At 42.4% G+C, this 15,578-nt stretch overlaps 1 long non-coding RNA gene across 1 annotated transcript in view; it reads left to right on the top strand.

The window, feature by feature from the left end:
- Positions 1 to 14,992, top strand: part of LOC115107670 (uncharacterized) — a 15,603-nt gene extending 611 nt beyond the window's left edge. Inside the window, exon 2 of the long non-coding RNA XR_003860237.2 lies at positions 1,689 to 14,992. This is a non-coding gene — a long non-coding RNA (uncharacterized LOC115107670). The remainder of the gene's footprint in view (positions 1 to 1,688) is intronic.
- Positions 14,993 to 15,578: the final 586 nt, after the last annotated feature.

Genomic DNA, 15,578 nt, shown 5'->3' on the forward strand with positions numbered 1-15,578 from the left:
GATAGAGGGAAAATGCAAATGCAATTCAGCCAATTTCATTTCTGTTTTCCTGTCCACTTTGCTACTCACAAGTGGCCAAGTGGCTCATTCTGGTCTCTTTCCCAAGCTAATGGGTTTAAAAAAGAAAGAAGAAGTTGCCGCCTGCAAGATAATTCGGTACATTCCATTGAAAGTGTAGGTTCTTAAAGTTCCTTAGCAACGTTTGAACACAGAACTCTAGTCTATGCTAATGGTAGAAGTCCAAGTGTAGTCTTCCCCCTGACCAGACCTTTTGTTACCTCACTGCCAAAGTTAGAGGAGATTTCAGCAGGACAGAAGCGTCTTTCAAAAGTCCCCCCTGGTATGAGGGGTGGCAGCGTAATGTGCATGGATTGTGGTCGACATTTCCTGCACATTCAGGGGCTTGGATTGAATGGAGCTGTTCCTCCTGTTTTATTTTAGCAGGGCCTATTAAAAGCTCCCTGTCTGCTACACATCAGGATCTGCGGCTGTAATTACACCAGCCAATTAAGGCATGGGGACGAGTGGAGGAGCACAACAGAGGAGATTTATCCACCACCCGCTCCGTCTGCCCCCTCTCTGTCAGCACGGGGCTACTGGGTTGCCAGGTTCCACCATGCAATAGGCATGTTCTGTACTGTACTCGGCTGAATTGAGAAGGCATGATATTTTGGTTGATAAAGCCCAAAATCATGCACTTCCTCTCTCAAGCTGTAATTCTATATGAATAGGGGCTTTCAGAGGGGTATAACACTAAATGATTGAGCTATGGGATATAAATAACATCATGCCAACGGCACATTGATTCATGCTGTGTCCACAGTGTGATAAGATACGACAGTAACACTGGTGATGACAGTATAAGTTAATGTTATGATATCATTGGTTAATGATCCCTATCTGCTTTGTCATTTGGTCAACTGGAAGTGAACCTAAAGCAATCAAATAGCATAAACTATATGGTACTGTAGTCGAAAGTCTCCCAACTTAATTCCATGTAGAAATAAGATATTGCCTGGTCTGATAGTCCTGATTTACAGACCAATCAAAGAGTGCATAGTGAGGCAATCTACTCAATGAAATCAGATTTTAATGACCAGTGGTTATAAATGCCAGATCAAAACAAAATGCAACTGGTGAATTAATGAACATCACAGAATACTCACTGTTTGTAAGACTACATTAATAAAGGTATTTTGAGAATGTGATTATACTTGAAGTGACTTCCTCCAAATTGGACATGTCTTCTAAATGTTAATTTTGCTAACACCAAAGAAGCATTGTTTTGGTTGCATCGTTTCATTAGTACAATGTTCAACTTTGAAATATATTTTCTTGGACAAGCAAGCTAAATGTGTTGCAATGAGAAGTGACAAAAAATGGACAGATTTTCTTCAGAGAGAGGGGGGGGACTTAGTGGTTCTCAGTCCCACCCCCACACACAACCTGGGAACTGAGTGACTTCTTCCCCTATTGATTCAACGCCAGCCAAGCCCTCAGTTCAAGTTGTGAAAGGACACATTCCTTTCCAGCTGAGTAGGGGGTTGTATTCCCCAAAAGATTAGCCCCTTTTACACCCTCTGCATAGAAATGTATATTGTTGGCTGAATTTCCCCTACATTTTTCTACCAGTTGTCCTGGTATGTGCTGTTCAAGTTGGGGTTTTCTTTTTCTTTCTTACATTCCAGCTTTCCCAACAGAAAACAGTCACTTCCTGTCATGTGGTGGATGGGCTGCTAGAAGAGGGGAGTTGGGGATCCTTTGACATTATGGCAAGCCACATGCAAAAGCAAACAAGCCTCCCCACTGGACACAGACGTCAGTTCAATGTCTAGTTTTGATTTACTTTTGGATGAATATTTTTTTAACCATGTCATTGTATTTAGGTTAAAAGTTGGGTGACAAAAAGACGAAATGCCCTTACCTTGGGGAGTTTTTGCAAATCCAATTAGTTTTCCATGTTGATTCAACGTCATCAAATAGAATTTTGGGGTTGAAATGACACGGAAACAACATTGATTCAACCAGTTTTTGCCCAGTGGGTCGCAACTACAGTTGCAAAATTCCGAAATGGTACACAGCATCATCTGGATGTGTGCAACAAAAGTTCAACATTCATTCTGCTACCATTTCTGCCAAGCCGTCTACGCATACAGTTTGATGCTTACGTTAGATAAATCCAACGCTATGCACCACACAGAACGCACTGCAACTGCCTCTGCAACGCAATGCTGCAAGGCCAACCTAACTTTCCATTGGAAATGAATGTACATATGGTGAACCAAAATGCAATGATGCTGTCAGTGTGATAGAGGCGTAACCTAATCCCAATATCATGTCCATGTTTTTCAATACAAAATCTCACCTCTTGAGTTCCCTCTTAGAATAGAAAAGAGAAATTCCAACAACATCTCTAGTGTCCTCCTCTGTGCCTCAAAAGAGCCAGCACACGCCCAAGCCATTCTCTTTTTTCAAAGAGAGAAGACTGCAACTACAGAGTGATGGGAATCTAATTTTGTTCTGAGAGAAGATGAAGTTTGCCAGTGCATGGTAGGAATCCTGTAGTGCTGTTTGGAGTCAGTGAACCATGCAGTTTCTTACTGCACCGGCTGACCCCGGCCAACCACTAATGGTTTCTCTGAAACGCCACACAATAGACCTTTAATAAGAATAAGAGTAGTTCAGTGAGGGATGGCCATCCACACGGAATTTACATAATATATCATACCTTTATGGGCCTTCCAGTCATCCCAATAAATGGCTAGATTAATTTCACTGCTGCCAGCACTGACTCTTCTACTTTGGAAGAACAGTCACCCCTTTAGGTTCTGGTTTAACTATCATGGATAACCCACCTGTGGACAAATAGCTTCTTTGTCTATTATTTTAGCCTGTGTAATAAAAAGCTAATCTGAATAAACATAGCTAGTTATGTGCGTTTACTCTCTAGCTAGGAGAACCTTTTTATTCCACGGGCCTGGAATGTTGGAGCGAAGAAAAGTGGTCCAGATTATAATATTGTAAAACACCAAGGTTATGGACATGGCCATGCATACAATGTGGTTGCTCTTGTTATAACCATTTTTTCCCCCTCCTGTGAATAGTACAACTATTTATCGTGGACCGTATCCATAATCCAAACTCATATTCACACGTTCCACCCAACATTGCTAATAAATCACAATGAAAAGGTCCATGGTTAGCCTGTCATCTTCAACATCTCTCCATCTGACTGCGCTATATCCCTCCATCTGAAACAGAGGAAGATAGTTTAGAGTCATTTGGAGAGATCAGCGTCCACATTGTGTATGCTGGATTAGTTTTTGTTGGATGGGATCTCTGAAGGTCTATAGGATTTATGATCGGAGTCAGCCTGGTTAAAGCCCCTCTTGGGAGAAGCCTGCACCCTTTCTGGATGAGATGAAACTAAAGCCTTCCCTACTTGTTGTGTGCAAGAGGGATTAAGAATCAGGGCCTGTTTCTTATAAAGAGACAGAGAAAATATTTCAGGCATAGCTCTGTAGCGTGTCCATTACAAAAGATGGACTTCACATTTGGAATTCAGCTCAGACTCAGAACATGGACTTGGTTTATTCATTATGTTCTATGTCTAACTGACAACAGCCTAAGCATGCCTAGGGAGATTCCAGATTCAAAGTGGAGATATATTTCTCCCTTTTTTTTATCTGACTTATCATAGTTTTGCTGGTATGGGATTGTAATGGATTTAACACTCACAGTCTGCCTTTAGGGATTTCAAAGTACCTGGAACTGTCATGAAATGCATTCATTTTATTGTTATTTTTACAATTCACAGAGGGGTTTCAGAATGTATTCGCTTCCTTTCTTCATTCCAGTTTTATTTTTGCACCATCAAATCTATATCTCTTACAGACCTCTACAATATGGTGGTCTTGGTTTATGTCTAAATTTCACACAAAAACATCTGTTGCTAATGTCTGTACAGTTAATTATGTCTTCACACATTATGATGGATTCATTTAAATGAACATTGACTGGTGCTCCCATCTCTAAATTACAGTCCTGTAACAACAGAAGCACTCTGTAACTGGTCATGAATTGATTTGCTGTCAGACCAGACAGTTGTAGAATGTCATTGCTCTTGAGGGGGAACTCACTTATTGTGCTTAATCAGCTTGTTACCGTATCAGTGGTAGAACCAGAGGCAGTTACAGTTACATGCCAAATACAGTAGCACAGGAGGCTGCTGAGGGGAGGACAGCTCATAATAATGGAGTGCATAGAATGGAATCAAACATGGAAACCATGTGTTGGATGTGTTTGATACCATTCAATGCATTCTGTTGCAACCATTACTATGGGTAAGTTGAGTGTGGGTGATGAGGTTGCAGAAGAGGCACATTACATTTGCTACATTCTATGGTCACTCCTCAAAATAATAAGAATGCCAGTAGCAGCAGCTGCCTCCTTTTCATAAGGTGTTTAATTGGAGCGATAATAGAGATCCCCTGTGGATGGAAGGGATGCTACTGTTAGATGCCGTCTAGCTACCTCCTCCGGGTGATTTCCCCGGGGAACACTGTGATTAGGTAAGACTTAGTAAATGGCGGGCCCGTTAAACAGATGTCTGTAGATATTAAGCTAATGAACTCTCTCTGAGAGCCAGGCTAGGTTGAGTGGTGCTGGGCTGGCGGACACTAGGGCATGCTCCTGCAGCCTCCTGTTAAATGAATTGCATTGCCAATGTCTATCGGTGCCTTTGAAAATAGTTTCAGCGAGCTTGTTAACCCCTGCTGTCTGACCTTTGGCTAAACGCAGACGACCGTCTGGCAGCATCACACCATAAAGCAAATGGCCGTAAAGCCAGGATTACTGCTGGCTGTCTGAGGAACCAATGAAGGACGTATTTCAGAAGCCATTTTAGATGAGCTCCCACTCTGAAGTGACATCACTGTGTTATTATACGGTGTCTTATTATAAAATACATTTTGTGAAGGTGTCATATCTAGGTCATTGTGCAAAATGTTCCTCTCTAATTGCAGTCTTTTTAACATATTATTTGTCCCTGAAATCTACTTGGTCTAGTATTTGTTTGACCTTTGATAGATATCCCTGTGTGCACTTCCAGAGGACACAGAGTAATCATTCCAAATAAGAATGCAGAAGTATCTGCTTTCCCAGCCAAAGTCTGCTTCTGGACACAGAATATTTTTTCTCTCTTGCTCATCATTAACCTAATGTTCGAACAGTGACCTAGTCTTTTTCCTTTCTGTTGAATCAGACCGTATTACATCTATCTTTTGAAACGTAAAAGCATCCCTGCTATGACTCTGGGTGAACAGGCTCTACTATCATCATCCAAGGGAAGGCCAACGTTTCTCGGTAGATATCATTTGAAGATACTTAATTCATGCTCAGTGTACTCAATAATGCAGGAGTTTATATTCCCCAATTGTGATAGGGGTTGTAGAGTATCTTCCCTCAGGAGAGTCTGATGTGATGTCAGCAGCGGGCCTTAGATCCACAGAGGTCAGAGGTCAGGGTCAACATAACCATGACTCTGCTGCTTAGGTTTCTCTCCTCCCAAATCAGATGTGAACAGATTATCTCCTGAGCCCTAATTTGAGCCAATTAACATTTTGGCTCACATTTAACTATGTTTGTCCTGGGGGTTAAGCCACTTAGTGACAGGCTAGTGAGAAAGGTTTAAGGCTGGAATGTCGTTACGTAACAGCCACGTGTTAATGCGATCTGGAACACAGCCTCTCTAGATGGTAAAATGACTTTGTAAATGTTCTCTTATTTATTACCCTGGCGAAGAAAAGCATATCAACACCCTTCAACATGGTCCGTACTAGGAAACAGAGGAAGAAGAGGGACGCAGATGGAGAACGACTCAGCAAACTGGTATTGTGATCTGCACTGGTTTGATTGAGTTTCTAGAAGAAATGCCTTGCTGTTCTCAGTGAACTTTTGCCCTACAGTCCTGATTCAGAGGGAATAAATCTCCACAGGCAGCCAAGCAACACACACACACACCCACACACACACCCACACACACACACACACACACACACACACACACACACACACACACACACACACACACACACACACACACACACACACACACTATACAAGCCCATGGAGAATGGGGAGGAAAGAGGAGGGCTCAGACCTCTACAGTATAAAAGATGCCAAGATTCCTCATATCCCTGAGGACATCTTTGGTTATGGTCAAGTAAAACTTATCTTGGCCGATGGTCAGATTTTCTCAATTTATTGTCTCCCAGCCGAGTTTTTTCTCCTCCCCTGCTTGATGAAGTACAGTTACAGACAAGGCTATAGCACATTGTAAGTCACAGTAATGGCTTGCATACACATTCTCTTTCATTTATTGGAGAATTCAACAGCCTAGACAACTGACAAAGAAAGGCTATTCATTCCAATGGAAAGGGCAATAAGTTTGAACAATTACAGCGAGGGTGCGTTCAATGATTCCATTGAAGACATTACATTCTCTCTACAATATTATAATCCACAGTAGGTATTATGTTACACATTTTTAATAACTGTCACAACACAATTTTTATTTATTTAAATCAATTAGTTTCAGGCAGCTGCAGAGGTCTTATTTAAATGGTAAATTTCTTAGTTAAACAATGCAAATTGGTTTAGATAGACACACACAATCTAGTCCACCTGCATGTAGAGAAGCATTGATTTCGTCTGAATCCTTAAGACTCTATTTGACACCCTGCGGTGTGATAAGATAAGACCAGGCCAAGACACCTGCAGATAAGGAAAACATCAAGTAGACTAGATAATCCTCCGCTCTCCCTCTCCTCTAAATGCTTCTTTTCGGCTGGCTCCTAGCCAGTGTGCTCGCACACTTCCTTAAAATACCTTCGCTTGAAAAACGAGAAAAAGCAGTAATAGTACTGTTTGTCCATTTTGAGACGCCTTAGCCAGTATACACTTCCTCAAAATAGTCTGAATTCATTAAGATAACTTAAGAAAACTGTCATTCATTTTGACGTTTTTGACGAGGAGATCTTAGTAGCACAATTGTACCTAGGATGTTTGGTCCAGTATTTCTCAAGTGGGAAAATGTATATGAAAATGATTAGTCTATAGCTGAATGACAACAAACACTTAATTGAAGAATCCCTACTCTTGACCAATCACCGACGAAGGTGCGTAGACTTCGGCTACCGACTTCAGCTCGCCTCAATAATTCTTTGTGTGTGCACGAACAGCCAAAAAACCCTTGCCGAAGACCAAAACAAACAATAACGTCACAAAATAGCATCCTAATATATGCACAAACCGTTTTGGATGGAAAGCATTCGGACGCCTTAATAGGGATGGAGGGATGAAGACATTGACTAGATGACGATGTCCTGGTGTTGATGTCATAGCACCAGTGATAGATAACGCTGTTCTTCTCTGATGTTCCTCTCTATGCCCCACGGTTGAGATGGAGCTTCACAACATTTCCTATTGATCTCTTGTGTGTTGCCTGACTACAACAGTGTTAGAATAATGCTGCAGTTGTATCATGCCAACTGTGTTTGGATATTACCATGCCATTTTCAATATAATAATAGAGATCTGCAAATCCAGCATATTGTCACCCTTCTGTAGCGTATCTCATAATGGACTTTGGATATATATGTTTGCCTTTGAAGGTAAGAAAGAGTGAAATGGCGTATGGACAGTTACACACCTGCGGTTCAGATGAGCATGTAGGCCTTTTAATGCGGCCAGTCCTGTTATTTGTCATAATTTCCATGTCCCCAGACACTCTCTCTCTCTGTGTGAGTTGATGACAGACCAAACTCATTATAGAATGTCATATGTTGCACAATGTGCCACAATAGTATCTCAGATGTGCATCAGAAGCAGCATTGTCAATTCATTGAATTCAAGTATTCATTTGATAAGCATTGAGGTACCTGCCTTTAGAACATTAGATCTTTAGATACCATGAAACCATACAACCCCTTTCCCCCCAAAAATACCAGTTGTCAAGTGAAATGACTTGTCTGTGTCTTTGACTCATGACAGCCTAGACACAGAGGCATCATTCTGTATGTCCCGGGAGGCCCAGAGATATGGTTACCTGAACCGCGGGGTTCTGCCCCTTCTCCCTCTCTAATCGAGTGGTCTTCCTGTAAAACCCCCAGAAGAAGAAGCCACTTGGCAGATAACGATGGTGTGCCTCACCCGTACATGACAACGGATGGGGCGAGTGGGCACACAGAGAGAGCGTGCCCATCTGCCACATCATTGCTAATATGCCAGGTGTATCCCTCTGAGACCAGCAGGTGGTTATGGGTATTGCCACGGGAAGTAGGGGTGCTGAGGGTGCTGCAGCACCCCCTGATAAATCACAAATAAAAAGTAATTGATATAAAAATAAAATAAATTGAAATTATCGTAGACTATTTTTTCCCCCTAAGAGCTTGATTACTATTGATTCATTGCCAGGAGTGATTTGGAAGTCACCAGTGCTGTGTAATGAGGATGAAATGCCTTGCTCTATATGATAACAGAGTGGCCCACTCCATAGATCTGACATTTCCTGGCTGCCAGTGTCAGTGCTGCAGGTGTGAACTGGCTCAGTCTCGCATGACCTGCTGGAACGGCTCCCCAAAGGACCCCACACCGGTTTCCAAACCTCTGTTTTCTGTTTTCCCCATCAGCTTTGCCAGTGGTTCCACACTCAGATGGGGCCTCGGCCCCTCATACTCTGTGGGCCATGTATGCCCTCTCCTATAATATATTCTGTGGGCCATGTATGCCCTCTCCTATAACACATTCTGTGGGCCATGTATGCACTCTCCTATAACACATTCTGTGGGCCATGTATGCCCTCTCCTATAACATATTCTGTGGGCCATGTATGCCCTCTCCTATAACACATTCTGTGGGCCATGTATGCCCTCTCCTATAACACATTCTGTGGGCCATGTATGCCCTCTCCTATATCACATTCTGTGGGCCATGTATGCCCTCTCCTATAACATATTCTGTGGGCCATGTATGCCCTCTCCTATAACACATTCTGTGGGCCATGTATGCCCTCTCCTATAACATATTCTGTGGGCCATGTATGCCCTCTCCTATAACATATTCTGTGGAACATACAGTATATGCTTAAAATTAGCCTCTACGAATCTGAGTGTGGAAGCCTCCACTCTCATCTCAAATATACAGATTCAGAAATTCCAAACAGTCCCTGTGTGTTTACATAGTGTGCATCACATTCAAATGCGTCAAGTAATTTCACAAGACATAAGGACCAACTGCCCAGAAAACCGGTAGAGTAAATTAAAATTCAACATTCTGACTTGTAGAGGCCATGAGAAGAAACTTTGCAAATGTTATTATTGCTTTGTTTCAGGCTATAACTAGTAAGGTGTCATAGTCTGATGTATTAAGTAAGCTTCAAATACAGTATGCATGTAGCTCTTCTTCTGTGCATCTGACGACCTTGACTCCCATGTATCCCATTGCAACACAGACAGCTAACGGGAGATATACAATATGGCTGAAGGAGGGGAGGACATGGAGGACGACAGATTCATGGTCGGGGTTACAGAGATGTCATAAGGTGTTGTCATAAGGTGGTGGGTGCTATTCAAATGGACATGTTTAGTAGCATGTTCAGTGAAGAGTTACACAGTCGTTTTAAGTAAATGTTATTGATTAGCTACATAAAAACTAGCCGTTCCCCTCGTTAGCCATACAGGAAAGAGTTTTAAAGGATAGGACCTATGTTTTGTTTCTATAAAACGTTTCCGTCATGGTAGTTTTGCTCATGACATACATTTAAAGAGATTATATGCATTGGTGCACACAATAGAATGTGACATAAAACCGTATTGTTTCGGGCCTGGGCCCTAGCAGAAATACTGTATCTGTAGGAGATCACAGAGAATAATTGAATCTCTTGGAAAGAGAAAAGAATGGGTGAATTCATCTGAGTGCCATTATCCTCTACTCCCTTAAAGACTAGGAGAAGAGGAGAAGAGGACGAGGAGGGGGTTGCTAATGAGAGAATCTCAGTGGGATAGATCCCTTTATCTGTCTGATAGTGTTAGAAAGTTCATGGGATTCTTCTAGTGAAATGACCTTAAAGCAGGTACGTCTCATTAAGGGACATCTTCTTTCCTTTTCACACTTTTACACAATGCCAACTTAAAGCTAGAATCCTTAGTTGAAACAATAACAAAGTGGCACCCCGCCTCTTTATTGGTAAAAATCTAAGTGATGGGCCTGGAGAAATGTAACCACTCTGAAATTCATAGACAGAGCTATGGATGCAAGGACTGACCATCCATGATATCAAAATAATAGTTGTAACCATGTTTTGACAATGTACAGTGTTAGTTTACATTTACATTGTTTACTGTCACGCCCTGATCAGTTCCACCTGTTCCTGTGATTGTCTCCACCCCCTCCAGGTGTCGCTTATTTTCCCCAGTGTATTTATCCCCGTGTTTCCTGTCTCTGGTATGTTTAGTCAAGTCAACCAGCGTGTTTTTCCTGTACTCCTTTTGCTATTCTCCTTTTTCTAGTCCTCCCGGTTTTGACCCCTGCCTGTTTCTGGACTCTGTTCCCGCCTGCCTGACCATTCTGCCTGCCTTGACCACGCCCCTGTCTTCCACTCTGTACCTCCTGGACTCTGATCTGGTTTTGACCTTTTGCCTGTCCACGACTATTCTCTTGCCGACCCCTTTGGATTATTAAACATTGTAGGACTCCAACCATCTGCTTCCTGTGTCTGCATCTGGTTCTCGCTTTGTGCCTTGATAGTTTACAAACATTTAAGTAAAAAAGCTTAGAATTTGGGTTCTGATGGAGTTCGACAGTTTAACAATTATAAGTTATATTCTTCAAGAATCAATGGGTATATATATCATTAATTTATACGTCCAAAAATGTATGTAGCAACTATAGATTCTAGCTGTAAATGCTGTGATACTCAGTGTACGGGTTGTAAATATACTGATAAGCCACACTACAGCAAATGTTACCACAGTTACTGTATCTGCATTATATACCACCTCACTCTGATTCTTCTCTGTTGTGCACACTGCTCTCCATCAGATCAGCCTGGAAGATAAGGAACAGTACTAAGGGATTGGGTCTCTGTTTGACATTAGTCACGGTCTCCCTGGCCAAGAGAGATGGAAGACGTAGGTGAGCACTAGCTATCCCAGAAGGCCCCATGGCCCCAGTAAGTCCTTATTACACACTGGAGATCACTTTCAGTAACACAGGAATGTCAGTGTTACTGTCAAATCCATGAAGGGTGATTAATGACAAAATCACGCTTTGATTTGTAAAAGGAAAACGCCTTCATCCATCTCCCCTCTCCGTGGAGACATGGACTCCAGAGAGGTGGACGGAGGGACGCTGCAGACAGACATTCAAGACACCCATGCTTGTGCATAGGATTTAGACTCGGCATAAAATAAGTGGGCATTATTGTATTTCCAGCAGGACACTTTAGCTGTGTTATCATAGGGGTGTGTCTGTTTCTTTTTCTGTGGCTCGCAGGGGAAATAAGAACACATCCACTATAAAAAGCCAAAGGAAACACTATATCAAGAGAAACTACAGCGCTCTTCTCTATCAAGCAGGGTGTTTTTCTTTTGGCTGTATAGGACTGGTTCATCTCTACCAAGCCCACCATCAAGTTAGCCTTCCTCTCTGCTCAAATTTCTGTTCCAAGACGCCCCTGGCTCTAACCAAACTGTTATATCAAAGTTACTGTGGTCTTGTATAACAACAAAATACATCTTGCAAATGCTGTGACTGCCTGATACTCTGTGCTGTTGCTGTATGTTGACAAACAATGCCTTTAGGTTGAGTTTTTAATACATTCTACTTAGTACCGGTAGGGACATTGTGTGCCCAATCTCCATCTGTACTCCCCATGTCAGTACTGCCTGTTTTATTTTCGTACATCGGTTGCAGTTATTAGCCTTGCAACGTTTCAGCTGTTTCTTAGTACTGTATTGGTTTCCTGCCAGCCTTCAGGCTTCCATATTGTAACCAATCTGTTGCATAGAATTATTTTGCATGGGAAAGATTTGTTTGTTTGGAAAGTTGAGGGTACTAGACCAGATTACAGGTCATGGGAATAACAAGAGATCATAAATCATCCCAATTACATCTTCAAAATTCTGTTTTTCATTAAACAATGGTCAGAGAGGAAGTGCCTGTCGTGTCAGTTCTGCAGCATACAGTATATCGGCCCTCTCAACTTCAGCAAAACGGTCTTGTTCTATTGAATGGTGATTAATAAATGGAGGTCAGCAAGTTTGGCTCCCGCTATGCTGACAAAGAGACACGTCAGCCTGTGGATTAGTATGCTGTCACTGGAGAAAAAAAACCATGCAAGTCAAACCCAGTGACAGGTGCCATACAGAGACATGCTTTGTCTCTGGGTGCCAGATACTGTATGTTGTAGCAGGGAAATGGAGGCATTCATTATGGGATAAGGAGCCGCAATGTGACTGGCTGAATAACCACACGTTTCCACGGCAGTGGATACTGCTGCCTATTGTATGTGCTTTCGTATCCCCCTGGAATGTGGAGACAAAACCTTGTCTATTTTCTCCCACAGAACAGCACAGTCACAACACCAGGCAATATATAGATGTATAGACAGAGATGGTTTGCACAGACCAGGCTGCAACAGGGTTTGTTTGTTATATTTACAGTGCCTTCAGAAAGTCTCACACCCCTTGACTTTTTCCACATTTTGTTGTGTTACAGCCTGAATTTAAAATGGATTCAATTGAGATTTTGTGCTACTTATTTACACACAATACCCCACAATGTCAAAGTGGAATTTTGTTTTTACAAATGTTTACAAATTAAACAAAAGCTGAAATGTCTTGATTCAATAAGTATTCAAACAGTTATGTTAGGAGTAAAAATGTTCCTTAACAAGTCATATAATAAGTTGCATGGACTCATTATGTGTGCAATAATAGTGGATAACATGATTTTTTTATGAATACCCCATCTCTGTACCCCACGCATACAATTATCTTTAAGGTCCCTCAGTCGACTAGTGAATTTCAAGCACAGATTCAACCACAAAGACCAGGGAGGTTTTGCATCGCCTCGCAAAGAAGGGCAACTATTGGTAGATGAAAAATAAAGAGCAGACATTGAATATCCCTTTGAGCATGGTGAAGTTTTTAATTACACTTTGGATGGTGTATCAATATACCCAGTCACTACGAAGATACAGGCATCCTTCCTAACTCAGTTGCCGGAGAAGAAAACGTTTTTTAAATAACTCTTCCACTTTCACCTTAGAGTATTTTCTGTAGATCGTGTAAAAAAATAAATACATATTAAATCCATTTTAATCCCAGTTTGTAACACAACAAAATGTGGAAAACTTCAAGGGGTGTGAATACTTTCTGAAGGCACTGTACTGGGATTCTCTGCCTCTAACCCTATTACAGGGGCTGAGTCACTGGCTTACTGGTGCTCTTCAATGCCGTCCCTAGGTGCGTCACTTGAGTGGGTTGAGTCGCTGACGTGGTCTTCCTGTCTGGGTTGGCACCCCCTTGGGTTTGTGCCATGGCGGAGATCTTTGTGGGCTATACTCGGCCTTGTCTCAGGATGGTAAGCTGGTGGTTGAAGATATCCCTCTAGTGGAGTGGGGTCTGTGCTTTGGCAAAGTTATATCCTGCCTGTTTGGCCCTGTCCGGGGCTATCGTCGGATGGGGCAACAGTGTCTCCTGACCCCTCTTGTCTCAGCCTCCAGTATTTATGCTGCAGTAGTTTATGTGTCGGGGGGCTAGGGTAAGTCTGTTATATCTGGAGTATTTCTCCTGTCTTATCCGGTGTCCTGTGTGAATTTAAGTATGCTCTCTCTAATTCTCTCTTTCTCTCTTTCTTTCTCTCTCTCGGAGGACCTGGGCCCTAGGACCATGCCTCAGGACTACCTGGCATGATGACTCCTTGCTGTCCCCAGTCCACCTGGCCGTGCTGCTGCTCCAGTTTCAACTGTTCGGCCTGCGGCTATGGAACCCTGACCTGTTCACCGGACGTGCTACCTGTCCCAGACCTGCTCTTTTCAACTCTCTTGAGACAACAGGAGTGGTAGAGATACTCTCAATGATTGGCTATGAAAAGCCAACTGACATTTACTCCTGAGATGCTGACTTGTTGCACCCTCGACAACTACTGTGATTATTATTATTCGACCATGCTGGTCATTTATGAACATTTGAACATCTTGGCCATGTTCTGTTATAATCTCCACCCGGCACAGCCAGTAGAGGACTGGCCACCCCTCATAGCCTGGTTCCTCTCTAGGTTTCTTCCTAGGTTTTGGCCTTTCTAGGGAGTTTTTCCTAGCCACCGTGCTTCTACACCTGCATTGCTTGCTGTTTGTGGTTTTAGGCTGGATTTCTGCACAGCACTTTGATATATCAGCTGATGTAAGAAGGGCTATATAAATAAATTTAAAAAATAAAAAATGTTTTGTAGGATTTACTGTATGTATCACAGCATACAGTACATGCTGCCACTAATAGGGATTTTGATTATTTACAGAGCTACAGAGTCTATTGGAGTGGATGGCAGCAGAGCCAAAAGCAACAGTTTTGAAGTGACAAGAATGCATTTCTAATGTGTAACGTAGGAGCCTGACAGTAAATCCTGTGTAATGTGGTGCTGGGCCTGCGATCGGAGCTGGGGATGTCTTGTCTCTGAATTTCTGCAATCTTAGCAAACAGGACACATTCCAGTAGCACACACAGAAAATGAACCAACAAACTAGTAAATGTGATGTTTGGGAGTGATTCAGAAAATGGTTTATTGCTTTTTGTTCATGCAATGTGTGAGAACACACTCTTTTTAAACGCCCCACTATGGGTAATTGATACAAATTGTTCTGATGTTTATAACATCGTCAAGACACACAATACATATAATGCATCAGAGTTATTAAACTATTACACATTGAGTTCTTAATCCAAATATCAGATTCTGGTTCTTGGTTTTTATTGGTTGAAATATGTGCAGGGGAGTTAACTTAATCATATCCATAAGCAGAATAGGGGGTGTTGAATTCTGTGAGAATGAGGTCACTAAATCTGTATGTCTGGATGGACCCACACCCTATTTCCAAATCGCCAGCAGCATGGACAAATCATGACTGGCCACACTTCCATTCCCACATCCCTACAGCCTGCAGTGCAGAGGGCCATCTCAGAGGTCTCCTTTGTCAAGGTGACCTGCCCATCAACCCCACTCCATCTGAGGGGAGTGGAACCTCTCGCTGGGGACTCAGGGACTTAAAGGTGGAGTCTCTCTCTATCTGAGCTCACATCTCTGACTGCTACAGCCCCCCTCTCTCTCTCTAATCCCCTCTCTGGCAGATTATTTCATAACAGTAGAGAGGAAAGAGGTCAGACTAAAGCCACCTGGCTGCCATCCCCTCCCTGTTTCTCTTTATGTCTCCAAGTAGATGTAGGCCTACATAGCATCGATATAATATCACACAGGCTTTGTCTTTGTTGATCGGCACTGCGGAAGTGTCCTAGTTTGTG

Source organism: Oncorhynchus nerka, linkage group LG24 (genome assembly GCF_034236695.1).
Source record: "Oncorhynchus nerka isolate Pitt River linkage group LG24, Oner_Uvic_2.0, whole genome shotgun sequence".
Classification (NCBI taxonomy): domain Eukaryota; kingdom Metazoa; phylum Chordata; class Actinopteri; order Salmoniformes; family Salmonidae; genus Oncorhynchus; species Oncorhynchus nerka.